We start from the raw sequence: 26,828 nt of genomic DNA on the forward strand, positions 1-26,828 counted from the left end.
CCCCAAAACATGCTCACAGACAACTGGAAGAAAAGTAATTTACCTACCATGGTGGCCATATAAGAGTTGTGTGTGATCCCCTGGAGGCTTCTTGTCACCTCTGTTCAGGAGCACATCAACATGTAGCCCTCTCTGCTGTCCTTTTATGGTTTTGTAACCCACCTCTGATGACCCTCCTTGAGCAGTGGTCTGAGTGTAAGGAACAGAGTGGGTCAGCTTGATTGGTGTGGGAGCCAAAAGTGGGAGGTGGGGGTGATATTTAAGGATGGGCCAAGTCTTGTGATGGCCCACTCTGTGGTGCTGTGTCAGAATCTGTGGGTATTGGTGATTCCGAGATTGTAGAAAGTCTCTGTCTTTCTGCCCCGTTGCCAAAGAAGAAGCCATAATTTGTCTGTGCTGTTTTCAAGGTTGTTTATTCTTGCTTATCTCTAACATGTTCTGCTGCCCTGCTGCAGGTCTGTCCTGCAGGGCAGTGTGTGGGGCTCTGCCCTCAGTAGGATGGTACAAACATTAAATACCAGAAACTACGCGTACTATATTTACAATAACGTGCCAATATCTATCATCTACGTTGAACAGTGTGTTCCCAGCCTAAACCAACAGAAAAATGCCAACACCACAGTGAAACATGGAGGGCATGAAGAAGGAGAAAAAGGACAAGACACACCCAATTCCTCCATCTTGTCCCCTCTGAACCCCTAATCTAGAAATCTAAAATTTTACTTTTGCACCCATGCCACACTTAATTATTACTCATATCAAACACTCAGAGCTGGTAATTCATCCTGTAAGATTGAAAACTCCTCTCCATGGACAGAGATCACAGACAGTGTCTCTGGGGGCTCTGTACAGGGGGGTTCCTGACCCCCTGCCAGGGTCCCAGACCTGCCAGGGCAGCCAGAGGGAAGCCCTGGATTCCCACAGTGCTGGAACTGGTGATTGCCCTGGGAACTGCACCTAAATCTATCCCTTCTGCTTGCTCCACACAGTTCTTCTCTGCTGCCAGGCAAAGATCAATTTTAGCATGCCCAGGCCAAGGGCAAGAGCCTCTCAAACCTCTCCTGGCTGTTTGGAGTAGTGTGTGTACAGAGCTTTTTGGCGACACAGCTGTATTAGCCCTCAGAGAATATTCTGTCTCAAGGATGGAGCTGGTCTCCTCCTGATAGGCAAGCACCAATATTTTATGGTAGTGTGACTATAAAACATATCAGTGCTTGGTTGGAAAACCACTGTGATAGATGCTGCTGTATATTCAACTGTGCTTGAATTTAATCTAGGCCTTGTGGGGAAATAAGCATCATCATCTCTAATGGGACACTAGACTAGGAAACCAGTTTCTCTGAATGGTTTTAAGGGAACTAATTCCTTGTGGAATGTTTGTCCCTTTGGTGGCAGCCATGGTGCCCTGGTTTTCAGGGAATACTGTCTTCATAGGAAGTGCAGAGCTGGAGCAGACCTGCAGCATCAGGTTCTACAGTAGAATTCCTGTTCTCTGTTAAAGAAGCAAACATTCTGTAATTGCAGCTCAGCATGAGATGGTGCACTTTTTGGCATTTTTTAACATTAAGGAAAAAAGAATCACATGCCATTGTGTAAGGAGGATTAATTAGTCACTGGATGCAAGCCATTTGTGTAAAATGCTAAGTATTGTTCTTCTGGAGAGTGTATCAGCTAGAACTGGCCAAGTATTGAACTGTATGTTTGCCTTTTCTCCCATGGACTAATTCGCTAGAGTAATTACGATTAGAAATCTCCTACAGGGATATACATGGAGGAGAAGAAGAGGGTTTGGGCTAAAAATTAGATTTATGGAAATCCTTTTTCCAGCTGGCTCTATTTTCAGTTCTTCCACTCAGACTTGCTTCTTCCCTTCCACTACTGATAGTGGTAAATTGTTCGGTAAAAGCACTAATGTTCTGTCACAGTGCAGACAGAAGGTCAGAAAAAGGATGCTTCTACTTCTCCCTGCTTTTTTCTGCAGCTGTGAGCTAAATAGTTACTGCCTTGCAGGCATGCAAGGAGGAGGAGCAGGAAGGGGAACCACCACCACAGCATTCCACTGTGCCCACTCAGCACAGGGTAGGTGGTGTACAGCTCTTGGTGGTTTCTGTTTTCTCCTGTTCTGGCTGGGATGACTCACAGGCACCTCTTGCATGGCTCTCCCAGCCTCCTGGGAAGAGTTCTTTCTCCCATTGAATTTTGGTAGCTGGTTGCCTTTCTCTACTACCCTTGCTCAGCTGTTGGAGATGTCTCCCCAGCAGCCCACTAGGTTGGGATGGAGTCCTACCATTCACTTTGAACTTCAGCTTAAAAGATGGAATGACCTTACCACATCCTTTAAAAAAATACAGGAAAACTTTGAGTAATTTTTAGGTTCTAAAAACTTGCCACAAAATGAGCCTGGATGTGACAATTACAGCTCTCCAGAAGGTGGATGGGATGAGGTGTTGTGACACTGTGACCTTTGCCATGGGAGAGCTGCTGCTGTTTTCTCCCAGGAGTTGCTCTCCCCATGTGCCACTCAAGGTGGTGCAGGCTGTGGCACAGGCTGTGCTTATATATATTTAAAAGAACCTCAGGCACCAGTTTTTGATCTGTGCTGTGTCATAGGCTCAGCTTTTTCACCATTCCTTTTCACACTACTGCTTCCACCACCCTCACTTTGCCTGCAGGCCAAGGCAGAGCAGAATCTCTGGTCCCCTCTTCCATGTCCTGATTTCAAATCACGGTAAGGGCTGGCTTCTGTACTGCAGCTTTGCTCTGTATATGTCTGAACTGCTTTGTGCCTCTCACTTGTCTGCCTCCCTTATCATGCAGGCACATAAGAGGCTCTCTGCAGGAAGAATGCTAAAAGACTATTGTTTCAGCTTAAAAAAAATCCCAACAATTTCTTCCTTCCTGCTTTCATCAGACTGCACCTTCTGTGGGATGCTTAAGCTGTTGCCCAGAATGCAACTGGTGTCTGGCTGCTCTCCCATCCCAGCAACAGCCTGTATTGTTAGCAGGTCAGTTTGCAGCTTGTTACTAAGGGTGCTCAGGTATAAATGCCTTGGGAGGTGATTTTGGGCAGGTAACTTGTATTGGCTGTGAGTTTTGGTCAATTCAGACCAGCTGCAGTCGTGCTGGAAATGCCACCAGTGTGTGAGAGAGGGGTAGGAGCCTAAGGCTGAAAATCTAACAAGGACACCCTCTGGTCCAGAGTGCTTTGGGCATAAGCAATTGTTAACAACAGGCAATTTCGGAAGAAGAAGTTGTGCTTTTTATTTTGTTGTGTGTGTGCATCTTAAATATCTCTTAGGGTTTAATGTTGAAGGCTGCAGGAGAGAGAGGTTTTGGGTGTCTAATGTGGGTTAGTAATGTTAACTGCTGCTCTAGCATGGGGTAAACACCTTATGAACAGTTCTGAAATATCTCTATTCTGGGAGAGTCCAGCTCTGCACTTGGCTCCTGTGTAAATGGTTTTCTGCTGCAAGACTATCTTCTGTTTGTTTGGGGGTTTTTTTGATGTTTTTTTTTTTTTTGGTCTGTGTGACCATTACTTTTTGAGACCATGCACCCTAAACAAGCTAACTCTGTCCCACAGTAAATTCAGAAAGTTTAGCGCTTAATGAGTTGAAATAGTGCTAACATTAGAAAAACATTTTATTGGAGAGGCTTGACAGGAACAGTAGTTAAAAGCTTCAGCCCCTTCTCAGGTGGGGAACAAACATGAGTATTAATGTGGCAGCACAGCAGGGGAACAGCAAAAGACACAAAAGTAAATTGGCACCTTTGCAGCAAGCTCTGGGTAAGAAGTTTTGGTGCTGTGAGGTGCTGCTCCTGTAGGCACAACAGGGAGCACCTCCATCAGAATCTGCTGCAGAAATGGGGCGTCCCCTGACCGGGCATGAAGCTTTAGTGATGGACTTTCCTTGGCCCAGCCTTCTGTTCTTGTAAATCCCACAGTGTTAAAAAACTTTAATCATGCAGCTATTTTGTACTCTAATCAACTTTTCCTTGCAGCTTGGAGAACAGCAGCTGTGGGGGTTACTCACTGGATGAATCATAGGAAAAATTATTAGTTGTCTTTCTGAATTATCCCCTCACCTGTTTACCAGATTTCTGGTTGGGGTTTTTGTGTTTGATGTTTTTTTTCTTTCTTTTTTTAATTGTGTTTGACATTAGATCTTAGCTTAATGTGAATGTCTGGGGAAGTCCTGGTGATTTAGATGCTTGTATAAATTTGCCCTCCTCTGTGGAACTTCAGCATTTTGTTGAGCTATTGCACAGTGTTTAAATGAAATGTGTTTGGAGGTTTTATATGTATAACCATTTGTTCTGTTGAAAGAAACAAGAGCACTGCAAACCATTTTTCATTGTAACACCTCTAATTTTTTTGCCAAACTATGGCTGCATTTCTCATTTCCTACCTGGCAGAGTTGTATTTAGACCTGGAGCAGGGGCAGACACCTTGCTCACCCTCAGAGAAGCATCTCCAGGTGCTTCTGGTTGCAGACAATGAAGGTGTCAGGAATGGATGTGCCTTGTGTGACCTTTCAAAGGGAGCACTGCTGTCAGAGGAAGGCTCATGTGCTGAGAGAACTTCTCAAATCAACCTGTAACAACGTGCCAGCTGAAAAACTTCAGTGGCTTGCCATTGGTCAGCTGGATTTTCAAACAGCCACCAGTCTGCAGCTGATGGTTTCCAGACCTGCGGTCTAGTACTTGAAATAAGTAGGTATAAAAAGAAAATCAAACACCAATCATGAGCTTACATAAGCTGCATAAATGTTAAAAGCAAAAAAAAAAAAAAAAAAAAAGCAAAAAAATAGAAAAACAACAAACTCATTTAATTTAATTATTTAATTATAAAGAACTTTCAATTGCTACTGGGTTATTTTTGATCTTTTTCTTGCTTTATAGTTTTAATAAAATGTTTATTTTTTCATTTATTCAATTTTAAAGTACATTTCAAAGTCTTGCCCTTGCATTTTTCCTTCCTGAGGGTTTGTGTGCTCCCTCCCTGGATCCATTAGAGCAGTGGCATTTCTGGGTTGAGCTGAGCTGCTCCCATCCCTGTCCTCTCTCCCTGCCTTCCCCTGGGACGGCTCAGGCACTGGCAGGGATGGGAGCCTGGATGTTGCTCCATGCTCACTGCAAGGAGCTGACCTGAGGAGACAGCACACACCAGTGGGATTTCCTATTTACTACTTCTGCTTTCTCTGGTCTTGCTAGTAGTGATTTTATCTGCTGCTAAAATGTTTTAATTTTCCAATTGATCTGAGATTCAGTAGGAGGAAAGATGCCTCCTGGAGGAAGTTGGAGTGTGTGATGCAAAGTACTGTCCTGGCTGTTTTCAAGGATCAGTTTTAGTTGACCACAATATCTCTCAGAGCAAAAAAGATTAGCAAAAACTAATTTCCCCCCCGCCCACCCCAGGATTCAAGCCACATAAATAAACAGCTAATGTAGCTTTTCTGAGACGTGTGAAGGGATGTATCCACCTTGCCTTGCAATTTTTAAATGTCTAGGATGTGGAGTAGCTCCTTTCACTGAATCCTGAAGCAACACAAATGCTCCAGGAAGTGTTAAAACACAGTTTGTGGTGAGCTTTATGCTGCAATTATCCACTCAGGGTTTTAAAATGTGACTGTCAGAAGCGCTTGTTTATTGCCATCTAGAAAGATAAATGTAGCCTCTTAAAAGTTTCTTTGTTTCTTTTTGGTTGCTGGATTTTATTTGTTTCGTTTGCTTGTTCCATCATAATTTATTTATTTTTAGCAAGAGAAAAATGATGGTGCTAAACTAATGAATTAGCCTTTCAGGAAGAAACTCCACTGCTTTGAATCTCATAATCTTGCAGCAGGACATGGGAGTTTTGTAGGTTCTGTTGTACATTACACAGTATGAGACAACTGGAAGAAAAAATATCCAACTGGGACCTAATACAACACGATAACAAAGAGGGCTCCTGCAAACCTCAGTGACAGCAATTCAGATTTCCTTTCCATTCTTATACATGGGCCTGCAAGGTAAGGGAGCCGAACTGTAGTCTGGGAAACTTTCCAGAAGAATTTGCAAACAAATGAGGGATGCAGCCCTGCCCCCTCTGGAGAGGCTCTCTGCCTTTATCCTGCCAAGGGAGTGTCTCTGGGGTTTCGCAGCTGTCAATAAAGCACCAGGTCCCTTGGCAGACTCGCTGTCCTTTTTTAGGAAGATACTTTCCCCATTTGTCCAGATATTGAATACATTCTAATAGACAATACTGCCACAACGTTTTCCTGGCTTCAGAAATTGTCCTGCACTGCTGTAAATGCCAGTGTGATGCACAAACCACAGACACTTATGATAATATTTACCTTCTCACCTCTTGTCCTGGGCTTTAGCTGAACTAAGTATATGTGAGAAAACACTGGAAAGGGAGAGCCATTGAATCTTAATTTTCAGGTTAAATTTCCAGGCTATGAAGGTGAACAGCTAGGATTTTCTGGTTACCACTTTTTTTTGAGTGCCTGTGGGCAGAAAGGAAGTGTTCACTGTCCTACAAAATCCTTCTTAAGTGTGAATCACATTATGATTTATTTTTAAATACACTGATATACAGGTTAAGACAGAAAGGGTCTGGTGCTTTTGCCTTTAGTACAATTACTTCTATACATTCTACAATTCACAATGAATTCCAGACTAACTACAAATCTTTGAATATGGAATGAAACCCCATTGAGAATTTACAGAAAAAATTGTTTGATCACTTAAATTTCAATAAAACTCAGATGTTCTAAAAGTTTACACATTAAAAAAGAGGCAGCAGAATTCCAGAGTTTTTAACACTGGCTTTTCTACATTTGGTTCCACTTAACCTCCTGAATTCACAAACAGCACAGGACACATCTGCAAAGCCTCCAGTCCCAGTGTGCCAGAGGATGTTCAGTAATCTGGGAATTAGCCCTTCCCTGGAAGCGACCAGATGCAGAGAGGTTTGGATGCCTGGGCAGCCTCTCTTTCTTTGTGAAAACCTGCGTGCATGACCTTGAACAAGAAGTTGAGTCACCTGGGAGCTCATTTCCCATCTGCAAAGCAGGGCTGATAAAAGCTCTGGCCACTAAACCGGGACAGATTGTAGAAGGATGAAAGCTGCTGCAGGAGGCAGGAGATCAGTGTGTTCCATCCGTTTGTGTCTTTGGGAAAATGTTACTAAACACTTTTTAAAACCCAGTTGAACAGAGCTGCTGCCTGGGCAGGAATGAGAAAGGCAGAGAACAGCAAGGGGGGAGGGGGAGGTGTGAGGTACCTAGGTGTCCCTGGGTGGTTCAACTGAAGGAGCAAGCAGGAGATGCCTTGGCTTCCTTCCCAAAGCTCTGGAGGTCCCAAATCCAGGTGATGCCCTGTTGGCTTTGCAAACTCGTAGGGAGGTCAGGGCTGTGCCCTAAGTGCTCTTGTCCATCCTGTGTCAGGGACATGGGGCTGTTCCTGCACATCCTGAGCCAATTTTGGTTTTCTTTGACTTCTGTTGTACTTTTAACCCATCCTCTGTTTTTGTAATGCAGTACAAGTGTAACCACTCAAAATCCATACAGACAGGTTTTGCAGCAATATTGGTCTTTTCTACTGAAAAAGACTGGAAATCATTATTCTTTTTGACAGCCAGACTTCTCCAGAGAGTGAAAAGGAAGCATTATTCTTAAGTAACGAAGGGATTAAATGAAATTTCTCAAAGTAGTAATATATTCAACTTCAATTTTGAAATGTTCAAAACATTATTCTGCAACTGCAAAAAAATTACTTTGGCCAGTGTAAAATGCCAGGGAAGTTCTAACCTGGATGGTTTGTGATCTGGGGAAAGAACATCTCGTCTTACGTTGATGGTGCTCTCTCATATTTCTGTATCTGTATTTTTCTTTCTTTATTTTTTACAAAAGTCAAATGCAGCTACTTTTAGTAACTGGGAGAGAACTGCCTTGTGATCACTTTTTTTTCTGCAGGTAGCAGAAAAAGCAAGCACTAGAGGTTGGTGTTAAAATAGTTCCTTACACCTCTCTTTAAGGATATCAGTCTTTTCTGCTGTTCAAAAGGGAAGTAGAACAAAAACATTGTGGGCAACATTTTATAATAGAACAATGAGCCAGAATAGCTAGATTTAAAATGTCCTGTTTCATAAATATTTCAAAGAATCTTCACAGATTTAAACTTTGGTTTTTTATCATTGCTTTCCTTACTATGCATTGGGTTTTAAGTTCCACTGTGAGAGAAAACTTCAGAGTGAAGGATGTTATTATCAGTATGCAGTGGCACTTTTATATACTGATTATAATGAAGCCTCTCCACATCACTTTCCTTCATGACTTTCATTTCTACACCTAAAATTAAAATGAATAAACACCCCTTTTGTTCGGAAGATATTTTTATAAGGTCAGCATTTGATTGCTGAGTGTCAGAGTGCTTCAGGGTTTTTCTGGTCATGCCCAGTGATCGTGGTGACCAGTGGAGAGCCACATCCCTCTGATTTTAAGCATATCTGCTCTCGTAAGGGCATCTGTAAGGGGCTGTTTGTGATCAGAGCCATATGTTGCAATGCACAATTTTCTATGTTACAATTTTCCTCATTCTTTCCCATTGGTCTTGTTGCACTAGCATTTGTTTCAATGCAGCTACAAACTCTGCTGATGGTCTGAGGCTGCAGTGATCCTGGGAGTTCTTGAGTGGCAACAGCCTCTAGCACTTCTTTAGATAATGTTGAGCAATATTAAAAAACAAACAGCAAGAGAATATACCAACGTATATTATATATATATAACTATAAATACTGTTGAATATCTTCAGAATGGCACACAATGATCTGCCACTGAAATCTTTTATGCAGTCTTCACAGAGGCAATATAAGAATCTGAGTGGTAGTGGAAGACTGCTGTGGAGAGCTTTCTCAAGTACCCCAGGGTGTGAATAATCCCTTTTAGTGATGTGCTGTTAATGAATGGTCTAACTTGGTCTGCCTGCACTTGCAATCTGGTTATTTCCTGTTCTTTATGAGGTTTTGTTAATTGAATTTTCTTATTATTAATAAATAATAGCCATATGTTGGCTTCCACAGCTTTATTGTACAGTAAGTATTAATGCATGTGGCTGGTCAGTGCTTTCATACCCCATGATGCAGAGTGTGAAGCTGGGAGAGTTAAAACGGTGATAGTTCAGGTCCTTGTGTAGTCTTCTATGTTACAGAAAGATCTCTTTAAAACTAAAGTGGGGTATTTCTGCAGTTTTAAAACATACCAGGTATTTTCATGCATCCACTTTTGGTTTATTGCTAAGAAAGAAACGTAATAAATATAAATGAAGTTGAGCTTCATGCTTTTAGCAGATCCAAAATGTCTATAAAGCTGGTGTTGCCATTCCATATACCCTCATTAGATGGACTAGAAAGGCTGCAGAGTCATCTAGCTTTCAAATTATGACATATCACGCTTCCCTTTGGCAGGCTGGAAATGATAGCAAGATTTTTTATTTACAGTTTTTTTTTTTCTTGGGGTACAGCTGTCCACTTGCCATCAGAACAACCATGAGCAGTAGGTGTACACTGATTTATCTTTTTACCCCCTGTATAATATTTTAATACTAAGATTGTTGGGCTGGTGTGTGACATTTATTTATCTGTCTATTTTTAATTCTCCTGGCTTGTTTTCTGAGTGGAAAGGACAGTCTATCAGGATGGCATGGAGCATGCTCATATCACCAGGCCCTGTACTAAAACACCCCATCTCTGGGAAGGGGAGGGGGGAGCAGGGTTATCACCTCAATCCACCTTAGCTGTGCTGCTTTCTTTCAGCCACTATAAATACTGCTTTGATTGGCACAGTAAAGGATTGTATTTTTGGTACGGCAGGTACACACCGGGCTGCAGTTTAACATAATCACGTGCTGCTGATTTCCAAGAGAGATCCTCACCTTGACATTTCAGCGCCTCCAGTGCAGCTGCAGGGGCTGGTGGGTGCTGGGCAGGTGACACTGGCACGCTGCCCCTGCCTGCCCCACCATGGGCACGGGCAGCACTGAGGCTGGGTAGGCTCCAAAGGGGCTGTGAACATGAGAGGATGAAAACCTGGCTGTGTGTAGGGTGTGAGGGGTGTGCTGCTCCTGTGGACAGACGCTTTTCCCACACCTCCCAGCAGATGAGCTCTGGGAACAGGTTCAGAAATGCTCTCTGCTCAGCTTCATCTCTGTCTTGCTCCGTGTCTCCATCTCCTCTCCTGTTTGGCTTGCTAATCTGATTTATCAGCCATCTCCCTGTCAAGTGCAGGATTAACTTTTGTGTGGTATTTTGAGCACTGTACATGTATAGAGGATACTTTGTAAGGTAAATAAGGCATACTCCAGTATCAGGGATGCGTTATTAGCCCCTGGTGCTTTCACCTGACGTCTTCTGTAAAAAATGCTTGCCACTGCAGTTTCAAAAAGACCCTTTATTTTGTACAGCTTTTTTGTGTGGTGAATTTAAAGATCATCTCCATGTAGTTCTGGGTTTTATTTGTGGTCAGTAAGCGAGTAAGTCTTTGATAAGTTTCTTTTGCTTATAGTGGGAATGTATTTCTCCACAGACTGAGTTGACAGAAATTGTTTTATGTTTCCACTAGTGTAGACATGTAACAGTCTGCAGATTGCTTGATAATTCTCTGGTGGGTAAAATCAGAAAAGAAAAAAAAATTATAAAATTAAAAGATCGTTTAAATTATAGCTCTTTGTTCTACCTTGTTAGTTAACATTTTAAACAATGATGTACAAACTGCATAATCTGTTGTGTGAAAACATACCCTTGTGTGGAGCCATCTGTGTACCATCATTATTATCAAAAGGGACATTGCAATAGCTGGAAGAGCTCCTATTCCCAGCTAACCGTTTCCAGTGTGACTCTAAATTATTGATTTACATTCATTCTCTATTAACCTATTCTGAGTTCATCTGATGCTTCCAGCTCTCATATCATGTTGATGTTTTCCAAACTGAATGGTGATTTACTTCAAAGATGTTGGGACAAATTGCTCTCCAGTGAAAATCTGAAAGCCTCTTATGCCCCAGATATTCTCTTTGATTTGAAATCTGCATTGAGAGTTCTGGTACATAATAAGCCTAGCAGCAATTCTTTGGTAATCCTGGAAATGTCCCTTTCCTTTCTGTCATTCCCAATCTGCCAAATAAATGCTTGTATTTCCAAAAGGAGCATTTATGAGATAATGTGCTCTGTGTGTATGGATGGAATGACCATCCCTGCTTAATAGGGATATTCCATCTGCAAGGTGCTCTGAATTTACTGGGTACTGTACGTGATGTAGTTACACTTGGTGGCTCTTTTAGGCTTACTCTGCTTGACTGTGTTACGTTTTGTCCTAAAATACATGTTTGCATATTGTGAAACCACTGGGGAAACCACAGAACCATACATGAATGAAGTTATTTCTAAAAGTGAATTTTCCCAGTTAACTTACACAGTAAAATAAATTTGCAGAATGTTTGAATTGGAAGCTGTGACTTAGAAATAATTTTTGAGAAAATTATAATGCAGTAGTAGCGTGAAAGGCAAAGAGTTATACAACTGCTATAATGGAGGGAGATTCTATGTTCTTAGGTTTGACTGATTTTGAAGACATCTAGTTTGATCAACACAGAGTGTAATACAGTATTTCACCTTTTCTCTGGACTTATAAAAGTATCACTCTGATACTTTGTGCTGTTGACTCAGTACAGATGGTTTTACCAGCACCTATGAAGAATGCAATTAGTAGCTCACAGTTATCTTGTTGTTTTGAGCAACTCCGTGTGTCTTTTTCCCGTGGCTAAGTCAGTGAGCCAAGTAATTCCTCCCTAATGTGGGTGATACCCACAGGGCCCCAGGAGAGATCCAGGATGATGTAGGTGGATTCTGCTGACTTTAGTGGTGACAGCTGCCTCTCAGTGCACCCACAGAGGTGGCAGCTGTAAATGGTGACAGGGGACAGTTGTGCAGCATGCTTTATGGCATTTCAGAGCAGGGAGAGCGTGCACTGAGAACTTCAGTGAGAGTCTGGGATTGACTGGTCCTGCTGAGTCCCTCCAGTGACAAAAGGTGCCAAAGCTGCTGGCTTTGTGAGAGACAGGGTTTTTGGGCTCGAGACTCCCTCTGCATAGAGAGCTCAGCAGGGGCACCCTTTAGTCACCAAGGCAATCTCTCCTGTTGGCATATGGAGGCTCTTGGTGTTCAGCCAAGAGCTGCTGGACTCACTGGGACATCTGCTAGTGGGGCAGGGCTCCTGATGAACCTAGCCTTGTAATCCCATGTCCCTCTTCATTTTTAGTCTTGGGGAAACATCTTCCCTCTTGTGTGCAGTCACCAAGAGTACCTCAGTGCTGCTACTGCTGCCGTGGCAGAGCCACTCTGTGTGAAATCCCTGCTGGATGCTGCCACAGCTGAGCTGGACTCCAGGCTGGTTTAACTTGCCAGTGTGAGGAAACTGATTCAGATTCTACTATGCAACTGAAGCAGAACAGAAAGTGTTTGAAATCAAATGTGCTCATCCTTTCCTTCCCCACTCCCCAGTCTTCACCCTGATCTCCAAGAGCACCACATGATGTCCAGATGGTTGTGAGTAGTTAAATTGCGAGGACAGGATCTCTTCCAAGTACTGTAATACCATGTAACCTAATTAAAATATGTATTGTAGCTCAGAGGCAACATCTCATTTTATTCTATTGAAGTATAATTAATTATCATTTCAATAGGGCTACTAGGTATATGTATTCACCCAGTGCATTGAAAAATAATAACAAAATTTCTTATTATGCAATAAATGATGTTATACATCGTAGATGCAGCCTATTAATATGGAAATACTGGCACAGTCATCCAGGATAATTTGTATGGTGTGTTTCCTGACCTAATAATGAAAAAAATAGATTAGCTTCCAAGTTTTCTGAGATAGGAATTAAAGCTTTATAGCAAGAAAGTCTTTGATAGTTTTACACAAATGACTGAAACCTGCAAACCTTACATATTTAAAATGATTTATTCCACAATGATGACTTGGTGATATTTCTAATTAATTGGAGTAGTACATCACTGCTGAATTTCCTTGGTTTTCCCATTATCTTACTGTTGTTTGCAATTTAATGGAATTAAAAAGCATTGAAAGATACAGTGTACCAAACATGGTCTAATCTGAGGAAATATGGGCTTATAAAGAGATTTTATAAAATGTAGTTTACAGAAGATTATGCAAAGCAGTTTTTTCCTTCAGGAAGCATTACATCAAGCATTGAGCATTTCAGGTGCTTTATTGTTGCTAGAGAGTGTATAGTTTGTGGTGGCTATAAATACTGAACTGTTAGATCTGAGCCTGGGCAGTGTTTTGCCAAAGGTGTATTTGTGAAGCAGCTGTTGTATTTATGACCACCTCTAAGATGGTTTCAGTATTTAATCAATACCTGCTCTAGCCATCAAAATGATGATCCTTTCAGAGCTTTGCTTCCTTGCCAGCAGAAATGTGAGATTCTGAGCTATGTTTCAGGAATACAAAGATTGCCATGTTGCATTAGAGCTGATGTCCATCAAATGTCAGGCTCTCAAGGTGCACGTGTGCTGCAGGCAAAGGTGAGACTGCATCACATGTGACTCCATTCACTTCTGCCAAAGATCCTGACAGCCCCCTGCCCATCCCTTCTTCCCTGATGTGTTCCACCTCTACCTCCTCCAGCTGATGTGTCCCAGTTCCACATTGCTCTGGCTGTAGTGTGGAGGCAGATACACACTGGAAGTGAGGTGGCAGAATGAGAAGACCAAACTTGGCCAGTGTTGCAGGGGTTTTTTTCACCCTCCCTCCAGCCCTTGTGATGTCTGGGGAAAGGCACTGAGTATTTGAGCCTTTATCTCTGGGCAGTACATGTGCTCTGAAGAAGTTAATTTTTGGTGGAATTCTGTGCATTGCTAACTCTCATTTTGTATTGTTCAGTAAAAACACATCCTTAAGCTCTCCTGCTGTGCAGGAATAAATTCCTTTAAAGATTGTGCACTTCTGCAATGCTTTCAGTATCTCTTCAACTAAATCTCGCAGCTGTGGTCTCTCACCCAGCAGACATCTTGCCCCCAGATTCTCAGGTAATAACTTTTAAAATACAGCACATTTTGGTAGTAGCTGGTTGTCAGAACACTTATGTACTGCAAAGTGTTTTCTGAAAGAATGGTAATTCTGCACATGAAGCATTCTTTTAGGTTTTCTGCTGTTTTGCTTTGCCTGTTTAATATTTGACTGTCCACCTGATGGCACATAGGTGTTCTCTTGAAGAGGAGAGATTTTGCTTTTTCTGCTTCTGATCAGTTAAAGCTTTGTCTTCCACACTAAAAATGGACAGTGTTGTATATGCTGGACCTTTTTATTTGCCTCATGAACACCTGTGGTCCACAAGTTGTGCTGAAACTGTCACATTTATATTTTTTGAGAGGAGTAACATCTGACAGAGTCACAAGACAAATTTGGAGAAAGGCTGCGCATGTTCTGGTTCTGTCCTTGTGCATGGTTGTGAAGATGGGAGAAATGTTTTATTGTGGGCCTGTTTGTAGTCATGTTCTGCAAGAAGTTCTTGGTTTTATTTTAGAATCAGAAATACAGTTGAAGAAAATGAAATCAGGGCATGAAGAACATGCTGTTATTGGAAGGAGTGGCAGCTTGTTTGGTGATTTTGCAAGGCTTTATAAAGATGATAGAAATGCTGGGGGCTGGTTAGGCCTGGTATTTGGGTGTTTTAAATACTTATTTATTTTTATAAGTGGACTCAAACAGATGCTTTGTAGTATGATAAATTATTTATCCAAAGGTTACTTTGGTTTTGGTCTGATGAAATCCCAGTAAGAAGACAAAAACTATTAGGGACTTGGCTTCTGCAGAATTTCTAGCAAGGCTTAATAAGACAGGAGTTTATGGGGGAAAGAAAAGTTATCTGAAATCCTGTTTACTCATAGTAGTTTGTTCAAACTCCATTGCAGAAATGAGAATTGCTTTAACATTCCCAGTCCCTGCTTTTATTAATGTTTGCTTGCAGAAATAAAATTAGTTTGATTTCAAAATAGTCAGTTTTCTTTCTTTTTAATATGACATTATTTTCTGTGTGAAATGACATGCTTTCATAAAAGTAAATGTTGGACTACTCTGAGCCATCCCATTTCCTGAAGAACAGGGAAACCTGGCAGGAATATGAGCTGCAGAAGGTGGAAGGAGAAGAGGATGCAGGTGTGCCCTCATCCCCACTCCCAGGTGAGAGATGGAGCACTGTGGGGTGGAAGGCCCCAGCGGAGCTTCAGGGCCATGCTAAAACCCCTCTTTTAGGAGGACAGCTGACTTGTACTCTGTCCCAAAGCAGGTGCCACCCAAAGATGCTCTCCAAGTAAGTCTTGCAGTATTTCAAAGAGGAAAAAGATTCTTCCCTAAGCTTTGGAGATGAAGCCTGTCCATTGAAGTGAGTGACAGGCTGGGCATGATCTTCTCTTCTAAGCTTTGGATTTGGGAGTTTCTGTTGCCAGCATGCTTTAAAGGGTAAGGAGCATTGCTGCACATTAATTAGTAATATTTGAGCTGACTTCAAGTGGTGCTTGGAAACATTAACTATCAGAGTTTGGATTCATGCCTTGAAGAAAGGTGAGTTCTATGTTAGTTTTCATTAATAAGTCTCATTTTCCTAAAATAATGCTTCAGCTCAGGAAGGATGAACAGCTTTGGGTAGGTGGAGCATCCTGGAGGCCGGTGCTGTAAACCAGGAATTTTCTGGGGACACATGACCAACTCTGGTGGAGGTGCTGGGTCTAGCATGGCCAGCAGGTTTGGAAAACCCTGGGGAGCACTAGGCAGAGGATCAAAGTGACCAGCTCTTGATGGATTTCTAAACACTGTACTCCAGCATCTGCCTCACAGTGGCCATCACCAGCTGTGATGGCAGCACACTTCATCTTTTTCCCCACATCTCCTCTTTCACCACAGTGGAAGCTCAGCCTTTTCCTGGCTTTCTGGACCCTCACATTAGCAGCTTTTTGGGGCTGCTGGGGCTTTGACTCTCAGCTCAGTGTTGAGGTGTGGATCTGATATAGCACTTTGGACCTGTCTGCAGCCTGAGGACCCCTCTCCAGATGCCCTGGGTACAATCACTCCCTGCCATTTGGAGTCTGAACACAGGACCCTGGCAATGTGCCCCACCTCCAGGTTTGGGCTGGGAAGTCTCTGGACCCATAACAGGCATATATGGGCATGTGTTGACAGGCAGAGGGCTGGAAAGCTTCTAGGATTTATCTTATTCTATTAGTAAACTAGTCAGTGTCCCTGTACCATTGCTGAAGCTGTCCAGAGAAAGAAATTGTGTCAGTGCCAAATGCTGTTGTCAGTCTGATCCTATGTTGTTGATGAACAGGCTTGAAAGTAACCAAATGGTTAATCTGCCCGTAGATAGATATGCTTTTAGCTATAATAAGACCCGCCTCTTTTATAAAATTAGAACATGAATGTGCACAGGGATTATATAATTGAGAAGTGAATACTGTATATGGGAACATGGTGGTTTAATATATATTGAAGGCTTTGATTGTTCTCCTTTCTGTCCTTTTGGTATTTTGTGGAAACACATGAAAAGTTTTCAAACCTTTGAAATTAGCTTGTAACCTATGTAGTTGATTATCATTTTCTGTCCGTGAGCCAGCAATGTTTCAGTATTCATAATTCAGTATTTCAAAAATTGTCAATGGCTTCAATATACGAATTTTAAATATTCTGAATGCACTTCTGGCATTCAGTGGTTGTATTTGTTCATTCAAATGTAATGGATATTCAATAACACCTATTATCAGCTTGATACAGAAAATATACCTGGGTAATTACATATGCCTACACTTGATATAAATTTAAATCTTTTTCTGCCAAGCAAAACAACACATTTTTTAAAGGTTTGGTTCAGAATTTTTGAATTAATGAAAGAGTTTTGTGGGCGAAAGAAGGATCCACCTCCCTGGTGCACAAAGCAGGGTGTCAGTTGTCTACTTCTAGCAAACTTTTCTGTGCTCTTTGAATAATCTGTATTTTACTGGCTTGCAGAGAGTGCAACCTCTGTGCATCAGAAGCATCCGAGTGTTTTTCTGAAGTGGACACAGAAATTGATGATGTTGATAGTAGCGTGTTCTTTACTGCTTTTAAATTTAAAGCTTTTTTAAATTTAACCTGCTTAAAAATTGGATACTATTTCCTACAGGCTGTCATATCTGTGTGGGACTTGGGCACTCTGAAGGACAGGTGCTCCCTGGTGTAAAAGCTGTGCAGTGCTGAGTGTTGTCTCTGCAGAGAGCTGGTTCTCTCACAGTGCTGACCAGGCAGGAGGATCAGGAGCTGCTGAAAGGAGGCTCTGTTTGGGTTTTGTGTTTTCTGCACCCCCAGTCTCTGAGCCAGGAACAAGCATAGTTCACTGAGCTGGTGAAGGATAAGAGGGAAGGGAGCAGTTTTACTGAGCTCACAGTATCTTTGAGATTGGCTGAAACTCCAGTGAACTTTATTTTGATAATGGCCAAGCAGTTCCTTTAAGTCAAGAATAGGAAACTGTGTTTGGTGTGAAAGGAAGAATTTTAATCAGACTTTATCATTCTATGAATTAATACCTGGAAAAAACAATTGCATTTTGGAAACTGACTGCATTCATAGGAACTGCTATGATATATCTCGTGCTGCCATAGCAACATAGGAGTGCAATGAGTTAGAAATCTCCCAGTTATTAGAAAACATGAATTAAGCCAAATATTGAACAAATGGTGTTTGCATAACATCCAGGGTTCTGTCTTCTCTCATGAGGTTTTGACCTTGTTTCAGGTAAAGGGGTATCCTTGATTCTCAAGAATCAGGCTTGACTGAGAGAAATGGTTTATTTTATGCTGAAGAGTATGAAAATAGCTGTGCTATGGTACTGTATGGAAAGTCAGATTTGTAAACATATATTTAGGCTGCTGACTGTGCTCCAAGCTGTCTTGACAAATATTTTTAAAGGTTGTGAATAATGGCAAGAAAAACTAAATTCTCAACCTTACGTTCTCTTTTTGTGAAACAAAGGTGCTTATGTATATTTATTTCTGCATAATGGAAGGCGAAACAAAAAAATTCTATGAAAAAGGACTTTTCTAAAAGATGAGAAAATAGCAAGAATATAATATTAGCAAAGACTCTACTGACTTATTTGGTTTCCACCTAATATTTGAGGAGAGTACTGAGGACAGTTTTGAAAATATTGTGAGGTCAAGAATTCTATATTGTTTTCTGTAAGAAATAACTCTCTACTAGGATAAAAAAAGAAAACACTTCCTATGGCGTGTTAATGGCAAGAAATTTATGGAAGATATTTATTTGGACAATTTCATTTGGAAAACACCTTTTCATTAGGGTAATGCCAGGAAGAATAATTCTGTGAGCTCTCAGGGCATGTGGAAAAACCTCATCTTTCTTGTGTTGTCAGTGACAACACAAGATCATGTGGAAGAAGGAAATGTGTTGTGATCTTGCTTTATTTTTAATCTCATTTTTGCTGATCTTTCTTATTTTAAACTTTATTAATGTATCTATTGTAGTTTGATCTTTTGTCAACGATTGCTAATATGTCTCCAGACCAATTTTTCTGCTGTGATTTTATAAATACGTAGTTGCAATATCCATAAAAAACATCTCTGGCTTTAATAAAGTTTTATTTGTTATTAACTTATTTGCCTGAAGTGCAGAGTTCAGAAAGTATACCTTTAGTGCTGCTTTTCGAAAGCTTTCAAAATACTTATGGTTAAGGGGATGAGGAATTTTTTTTCCTATTTTGCAGTGCTCCTAGTGGTTGTCAATAATGTTTTTTTTAAGGATCCAGGTAATAGTACAAGTGCTAATGCAGCTGTTTCTGAAAGTTCTACTAAAGCACTGATAAATCTATTGGTTTCCAGTAACACTGCAGTGCCATCAGACTGAAATATTGGTAATTGCAATTAAACTTAGATTATTTCCCGTATACTTTCTTCTTACAGTGCCTTTTGATGTACTCCCTTTTCTTCAATTCACTAGCTCTGAAGTAGTTTCGTCCTTTCTCCAATTGACTCTGGGGCATTTCAGTTGGCTGCATCACCTCTTTTTTCCAGTAAAGAACTTTTTCCAGTGCTGCTGCAGGGCTTGGGCCACCAGAGGCTGATTTTCCTCTCTGGAGCAACTTTGTGACCTCTCCACTGTGGCTCTATCGTGCCCTCATTGTACATGCTGTGTGAATTTGTCACATACACAGCGCATGCAATGTGGACATAATGGAGCTCAATGGCCACCTGAGGATAGAAAAAATACCTGCAAGAGATGTTGTGGGCCTGCTTATGTTTTGGATTTTTGTTGTTGTTGTTGTAATATTTTAAAGCTTCTTTGGTGTGCATGTGTGCTGTTCTTGTCCAAAAATTGTGTTGCAGGTACAGGAAAATAAGCCATTGGACCTCACAGGGTCATTGCAGTTTTCCAGATCCCCGCAAAAGAATTTTATTGCAGGACTTAAATAATACCAGGAATCTAATTTTGTCTCCTAATAGCAAGGTGATTCACTGTTTACATGTATTCTATTAGTGTTATTTTGTGGTGTTTAATTTTTTTGCACATTCTGTGCTTTGTACTGTCACTGACAGTTGGGGGAAAAATCTGTGTTTCTCACGTAACAAGAAAATGTACAAATCTTGTATCAACATTTAAGTTTGGGGTTTGTTGTTGTTGTTTCTTGTTTTGTTTTTATTTTTGTTTGGTCAGTTTATTTTATAAATCAAAAAAGCAAAGCAAACCCAAATATTCTGGTTTGTTTTAAATAAAAAAAACCCAAACCCTATCATTTGTATCCTAACATTTACAATGTTATTCCATGAGAAGTTTGTTTTTTTTTTTAGGCAGTTCTACTCACTTGTCTACAGTAGCAAACACAGAACCATGTTCCGTGTTTTCTCTGCCATGAATTAACACTTTTAAATGAAGGATTTTTTTTCACTAGGTGATTTTGACAAACTGGACATTTGTGTGAATAGCAGTTACCCCTGGTAAGAGATAAGTTACTAGGAACTAGATATTTAAAACTGAAAATTATTGCAAAGGCAAAACATTGCACCTGAGATGACTTGTGGAGGTTGCAGAAACGAAAGTCCATTCTCAACTGGATATGGCCTGAATAACTGTAGTGGGACAAAATCTGCTTTCAGGAGCTGAAGCCCTGCTCAAGAACAGGAACTGTGCTCTTTATACTGTGCTAAAATTTAAAAAGGAAGGGTGTGTGGTGGCATGGGACACATTTTCAGAGTCAGTGAGGATGTGCCAACAAACACCTCTCTTGGGGGAACTGCACTGTGGGAGTATCCTCTCATCATCCTCATCTCATTGCCTGTCCTGAGCCTACATGAATACAAATAAAGAGCTGACACGAGATGATGAAAATTAGTTTCTGGTGTTTAAAGAAAAAAGTGCACCCAGTGCAGAGAGTAGTATGAAAGCATTTCTTTGCTTCCAGGTGTTTTTCCGAGAGGAGCTGGGATGTAACCCCTCAAAGCTCAGTCCTGCAGGTGTTGGTTGTGACTGATGGGAGCTGATGGAGCTCCTCTGACCTAGTTCTGTATCCCATTGTACTGAAGGACTCTTAGAGGGCTGAGACTCTCCTCTGCCAGGGTAGTTTTGCTCTCTCTGGATTATTTTTTATTTCTCCCTATACATCACTATTTTCATTAATCCAATTGCTGGAAAAGGATTATAGCCTCAGAATAAAATCTGGTCATAATTTAAAATGTAAAAGCTGCTTATGTTTTTAGGCCAAAGTTATTAGAGGAAGGTATCAACCTACCAATATTAATACCCCAATCTCAGCTGGGAGGCTATTATCATGATGAAAGTGCCTGATAATGGCCCAGTTACTGAATATTTTATTCCATATAACTTCTGCTTGTGCTTTGCCTCTCATCTATGTGCACACCATAAGCTATACACACAGCAGCCTGCCTCTCACATGCTTTGTGGGTATCCTGTTTTTTCACATTTCAGGAAAACTCTCTTTTGGTAAGAGCTAATCTAGCAATACTGTAAAAGCAAGAAAAGTTTGTGACAGACTGTTCAGGGCACAAGAGCTGTGGGAATCCCCTCCATAAGAGGATTGAGGCATATTCCAGTCTTCAACATCTGCATCTTAAGCCACCTTTTCATAATGAATACTCCCTTATCAAATATTCTCTCTGCATTTATAGTTTCCATCAAACCCCTCTCTGGATAAAGAAAAATGGCAAACTGGAACAGCTCTCAGCCATCCTATTATTCATGCCACGTGCCCAGCTTTCAGGCATACAATTGTCTGGGTATTCAGTTTGCAAACCTGCTTTGTCCCTCTTTGAGCAGAGTACTTTTAAATTACCTCTTTATAATTAAATCAATTGAGGGGCTAGAGTTACCTATTATTATTTTTAATCCAGAGATTGGAACTTTCTTTGACCTTTGGTTTCTTCAAATGGGAAGTGTTTCATTTTGTCTCTGGTGTTTTGAATGAAATGGGTTTTCTGTGAAGGAAAGGATGCTGAAATACTTATTCCCTGATGGAAAATTTAGATGAAAAATTATGGACTTGCGTGACTCTCCAACGGCATTATTCAGAATCTGCTCCACCTAGACTGTGCTCAACTTTGCATCCTTCACCTGACAGTCCATGGTGTTTGGTCCTCGATGGCAAATGAGCTTTGCATCTGAAGCAGTGAATTAAATAATTTAGAGTATCAGTGCTAAACTGAAAAATTGATGGAAACAAATTACCTCCTAAATGTCCATTTACTACAGTGAGTTTTCAATGAAGAAAGCTCTTTCTGATGTTCCTTTCTGGTTTAGGTATGGGTTTTTTTTATGATTTTTCTTTTTTCTCTTTCCTTGATTTTCTTTCTCAGCTCCTTTTCATGGAGATATTTTGATCTTTCAGTAATGGTGTATTTCTGATCTTTGCTCTCCTCCAAGTGGCTCCATGTAGCTTGTGCATCACTTTTCTGGGGTGTCAGAAGCAATACTGACTTACTTCTCTGTCTGATTTAGGGAAGCTTTCTGTTCTCTATCCAGTGTTGCTGGTGTTCCAGGCAGGTGCTGAGGTGCTGACTCCTGTTTCCCTTGGCTCCTTTTTCTATTGCTCTGTGCTGGGTTTTGGCTGCTTCTGTTCAGCCTGGCAGTGATGGTTATATTCTGGGGCGCCTGATGGCAGCACCAGCTGCTAGTCCAAGTTATTTCAAAATGTTTATTTACATAAAATAAATTTAGTCTCTAGGTTGCACTGAGGAATTCTCTGTATCTCTAGTCTGTTCTAGCAAGAAAGATGCTGTGCCAGAAAAAGAGGTTTTCATAAGAGGCAGCATTAAGGGACTACATGTTTTTGCTGCTGTGCACAGCTGAGGAATTCCAAATTTAGTATTGTCTGCATGTGGTGGAAAAATACAAACTTGGGGAAAAAAAAGGCTAAAAAAGAGAAATGCAAAGATTCAGCAGAGTGTTCCTTCATGTGTTTCCACTGTAGAAGTATTAAACCTCAGTGAAATGCTGATTTTTCTTCTGCTAACACACTTGCATCTCTGCTGGGTGCAGTATGACATTTGTTTCTTGCTGTCAATAGCCTTGCTCTTGTTTTTGGGAGCAGGAGCCTTTCACATGTGCAGGGTTGGTGGAGGGGAATGAGTGATGGGGACTGAAGGTTGTAATACAGAGAGAACTTGAAACTTCGCCTGTTGCCCTAAATGACTAGTAAAGCACTGCAAACCTCTACCTTCCACATGTGCCTTTCCCTAAAACTGGATGTGGAGCAGGAATCTGAATAAAGCACCTTTATCTGCATAAACCACTTCTGCCAGGGAGTGAGAGGTGCTGCTCTGTGCCCTGGCTCCCAGGCAGCTGCTGGGGCAGGCAGAGCTCAGGTGCAGTAGCAGGATCTCTCTTTCTGCCAGTGCCTTGGCTGCTCTGCTGCTGCCGGTAAACCCTCTGCAGAGAAGGGAGCTGCTTAAACCTGTCCAGGTTTGCCATGCCCAGAGGTTTGTGAGTGTGCCCTGCTGTTGGGAATCCTTCATTCTGCACCCTTCTAATTGTTTTCTCTTGCTGGAGATCAGCTGATCGGAGTGCTGAGCAGAGGAAGGTGGGTGTGTGTAAGAAGAGTTTGATGTGTGTGTGGTGCTGATTCCTGCCCTGTTGGTGTTTGAGAAAAAGCAGTGGAATGATGTGGGGGTGTGCTGGGAGGAGAGGATGCATTTCACCTTTATAATGCTGGACCTCTTTTTTGATAAAGCCAAGCTCTGGAGTGGATATAGACTCACAGAAGCATTTAGGGTGGAAAACTGCCTTAATATCGAGTCCACTAAACCTTCTGGACCACCTCCTGAGCAATAACCCTTATCTCAGCATGCTCTGCTGCTGAGTCCTGTCTGCAGCAAAAGAAACATCTGCAGGTCCAGGCTGTGGCCCAGGACATGCCCAGGGAAATGGCCCTGGCTTTTATTCTACCTCCTTGTACTGCAGGCTGGAAGGGTTGAAGCTGCCTTTCAGCCTGAAGGGTGGAAAGAAATGAGCTATCTCTGGGCAGCTGCTGAGGCTGATCTTCTCTAGAAATGCTCATCTCCCCAGGAGTGTCTCTGGACAATGTGGTCTCTCCTCAAAGCAGCCCTCACTGGCCCCTTTCCTTTCGAAAAAGGAGATTTAGGTTTAGGAGAGACTGGGGCTGCTTGTGGAGGCTGAGGGACAGTGTCCAGGGAGAAGGTGGCTTCCAGGGCACATTCCTGCAGCTCTGCATTTATTCATTCTTGTTGATAAATTGTTTTCAGATAGTTTGTCGTTATTTTCTGTATTTTTCTTACAATCCGTTTTCTTTCCTTTTTTTTTTCCCCTTTCTCCATCATTTCCTTCTCACTCTTATTGGATTATGTTTTGCATGAGAAATGTTGTGGTAGAACTACAGGACATTTTTGTTTTGAGCTTTTTCCTATCCATCGATTAGAAAAGCTGTAGGGCTTTTTAATTACTCTGACAATGAGAAACAAAGTTTCTTTTATATTTTTTTGTCATGCTTCCTTGAACAACTTTAAAACGGTAATATTCTAACTTTCACTGGGGGCTTTTTTGCATTATAACATGGATTTGAAGTTGCATAGGTATAACCCCAAAGGCTGTGCACAAATGAATTCACTGCTATTGAAAAGCATTCAAACTGACAAAAACTGACACTATGATTTACGTGTTGAAAAAGGACAGAACACAAATAATTTAAATATTTTTCTCATGTTTGAGTAAATTTGTGTTGTCTGATTGAGCTGGTTTGCAAAATAAAGACAGATGGCAATGAATTAATTCCAACACATTTTCATTATGGTACAGCTATTCTGACTTCTCACAGCCCCTGTGAAAATTATTTTCTTGTTTAAATTTCCCTTGCTGCTGTCCAGGGAATTCAGAGGTAGTATGATAGAATATACATGGAGAATGATTTTTATTTGCAAAATAAAAATTAAAATAACTGAATGAGGAGCTGCCTTTAACCAGATATTCAGTGGTGCATAGGGTAAGAATTTACTCCTTCTCCTTTTAAGTTCACATCAAAACTTAAACAGGATTAGAACAGAGTTTACCATAATTGAATTTTAGTCAGGCACTTTTCAAATTTTGAAAATGACACAGTAATTTTCGGTCCTGCCTTCATTACGGAGAGTGAGAACATTGCTGTTAACACAAGAAATGAGCAGCAAGAGCAGGCACTGCCCCTCGCCTGCCTGTGCATCTGCCAGCAGCCTACCTGTTTGTCTGGGCACTGCCAGGGTGATGGGACCATTGTTTCTATGTATGGGAATGCTCAGAAAATACATTCTGATGGAAAGTTTATACAGTTTATAGACCCCAGCAGAAAAAGGGGAGGAGAGAAAATGCCCTGCAAGGACTGTAACCACTTGTAATTGATGTTTTGTCCAGCGACTCTGGTGTTCTTGAAGCTTCTATCCTAAATAAATATAATCTTAAATGTTTTTATCTTAATGCAATAATTATTTTATCTAGTAATTTCATCTATGGCTCTAAAGGAATACTTGAATTTTCAAGGGTTGCACTGACCAGTCAGCATCTTGCCTCATTTCTTTGACATATTTCAAAAGTGTCCACTGTCTTGATACTTATCATATGTAGAAGATAGTAAAATCAAAGTATACTGCTGGAAACATAGCACTCAAGGTCTATGTGGAAAAACGTGCAGATCACACAAGAGTAAAGCAGTATTCACTGTAGTATAAATTGTAGGGGTGGGGGCGTTGAGACATCTGCACAGTATTTGCAGAACTGCTCAATTGGTTTAGTTCTGTGTCAGATTTGCTACAGAATTTATAGATATGAGGAAAAATGTGTTGAATATAGGTTATTATTGTTTTCCTTTGCTTTTGAGCATCCCAACAGTGACTGGAGTGTGGATGTGCTCTGTCATTATCACTTCCAGGCCATTTCTCTGTTTTCCCTCCTTCCTGTCATGGGTGTGTGAATGGGCAGAGTGAGGAGGGGACAGGTTGAGCTTAGCACTCTTTGCCTTTCCCTCCCTGCTGTGCTCCTGGGGAATGCTGTCCTGTCTCCTGATGACAGGAACTGCCAACCCCCTGCCAGGGAAGAATGCCCACAGGGTATAGGAATACTGTTTTAGTAGGCCTGCTCCTGCCCTGTGCCCATCATAAAGCTTTGGAGCTGAGAGTGAGGAGGTGTTAAAGGAGAAGGATTTTATCTGTCTGTGCTAGCAGCCTCCTGCAGCTCAGGGAGGCCAAAATCCTGGCAACCATGGTTGGTTTTGCCTCTCTTCTGTTACTGCTTGTTCTTCCCCTGGCAGAGCTCTGGGAGTGCCTGGGATTTCTGCAGCAGCTGCTCGGACCGGGTCTGGCCTGGCCTGCCACAGTCACAGCCTGTCCTGAGCCAAACCAGGGCTCAGGCTACTCTTGAGCGAAGCTGGCTGTGGGATTCTGGTCAGAAGGCTCCAACTGAGGCAGCTGCAAAATCTAACATTTTCTGACTCCGAATTGACATCATGTCCATTAATGGAAATGTTTTCTCCATAGATGTAATAGACCAAACAAAAAGAAAGGCATAAATAGTGACGTTAAATACTGCCTGCTAAAAATATAGTGCTGTTCTGTGCTGGAGGTGGTGAGAGGACCAGAAGTACTGTGATAGAAGGAAAGAGGTGGAAATTTGAGGGAGGAAAAAAAAGAAAGGGCTTGTGCATATGCATCATTCTGTGGAGAGGAGAGTAGGAGGGAATATATTGACATCTGTAGTTGCAAGCTAGGATTACAAAGAGCCAAGAGAATAATGCTTAGGCTCCAGCAGGTATTTTGGGAGAGAGGAACTAAGTAAGAGCAGTTCAGGGTAAGGCCAGACCATCCAGCAGCCCTGTCCATGTAGATTTCCCCAGGGATGGCAGAGTAAGAGCCCCTGGAGACCTCCTTGGGGAGGGAGACTGCCAGAAGTTCCAGCCCCACTTCTGTCTCCTTTTGCTAATCTGGAAATCAACCTGCTTCTCCAAATTAAACCATCAGTGTGGCCAGGAATTAGAAACCACCAGTAAACTGTAATCTAAGGGAATTAGACTCCCAGCCCTTGCAGAGGCGGAGACTGTCACCTCTAAACGTATTTTAGAGGGAAGAGGTGTTTTTGTGGAATATGAAGATCTTCTCAGGGGCTTTTGCTGCCCTGAAGGCTCTGTTGCAGGGCTGATTTGTTGGCTGTGCATAGGGTCTGTCCTGAGGGCAGTTTGTCTAGCTGTGTGCCTGCAAGCAGTTCCTGACCAGGCATCCCTCCTCACCG

At 41.6% G+C, this 26,828-nt stretch overlaps 1 protein-coding gene and 1 non-coding gene across 15 annotated transcripts in view; both read left to right on the forward strand.

Annotated features, from left to right (window-relative positions):
* The window catches only part of HTR2C (5-hydroxytryptamine receptor 2C), a 257,321-nt gene that overhangs the window by 72,688 nt on the left and 157,805 nt on the right, over positions 1 to 26,828 (forward strand). The gene's annotated exons all lie outside the window — the stretch shown is intronic.
* Positions 19,203 to 19,309, forward strand: MIR460B (microRNA mir-460b). The gene has a single exon (NR_048975.1). It is a non-coding gene; the product is annotated as a microRNA mir-460b (primary transcript).

The sequence above is a fragment of the Taeniopygia guttata genome, chromosome 4A, assembly GCF_048771995.1.
Source record: "Taeniopygia guttata chromosome 4A, bTaeGut7.mat, whole genome shotgun sequence".
NCBI classification, from domain to species: domain Eukaryota; kingdom Metazoa; phylum Chordata; class Aves; order Passeriformes; family Estrildidae; genus Taeniopygia; species Taeniopygia guttata.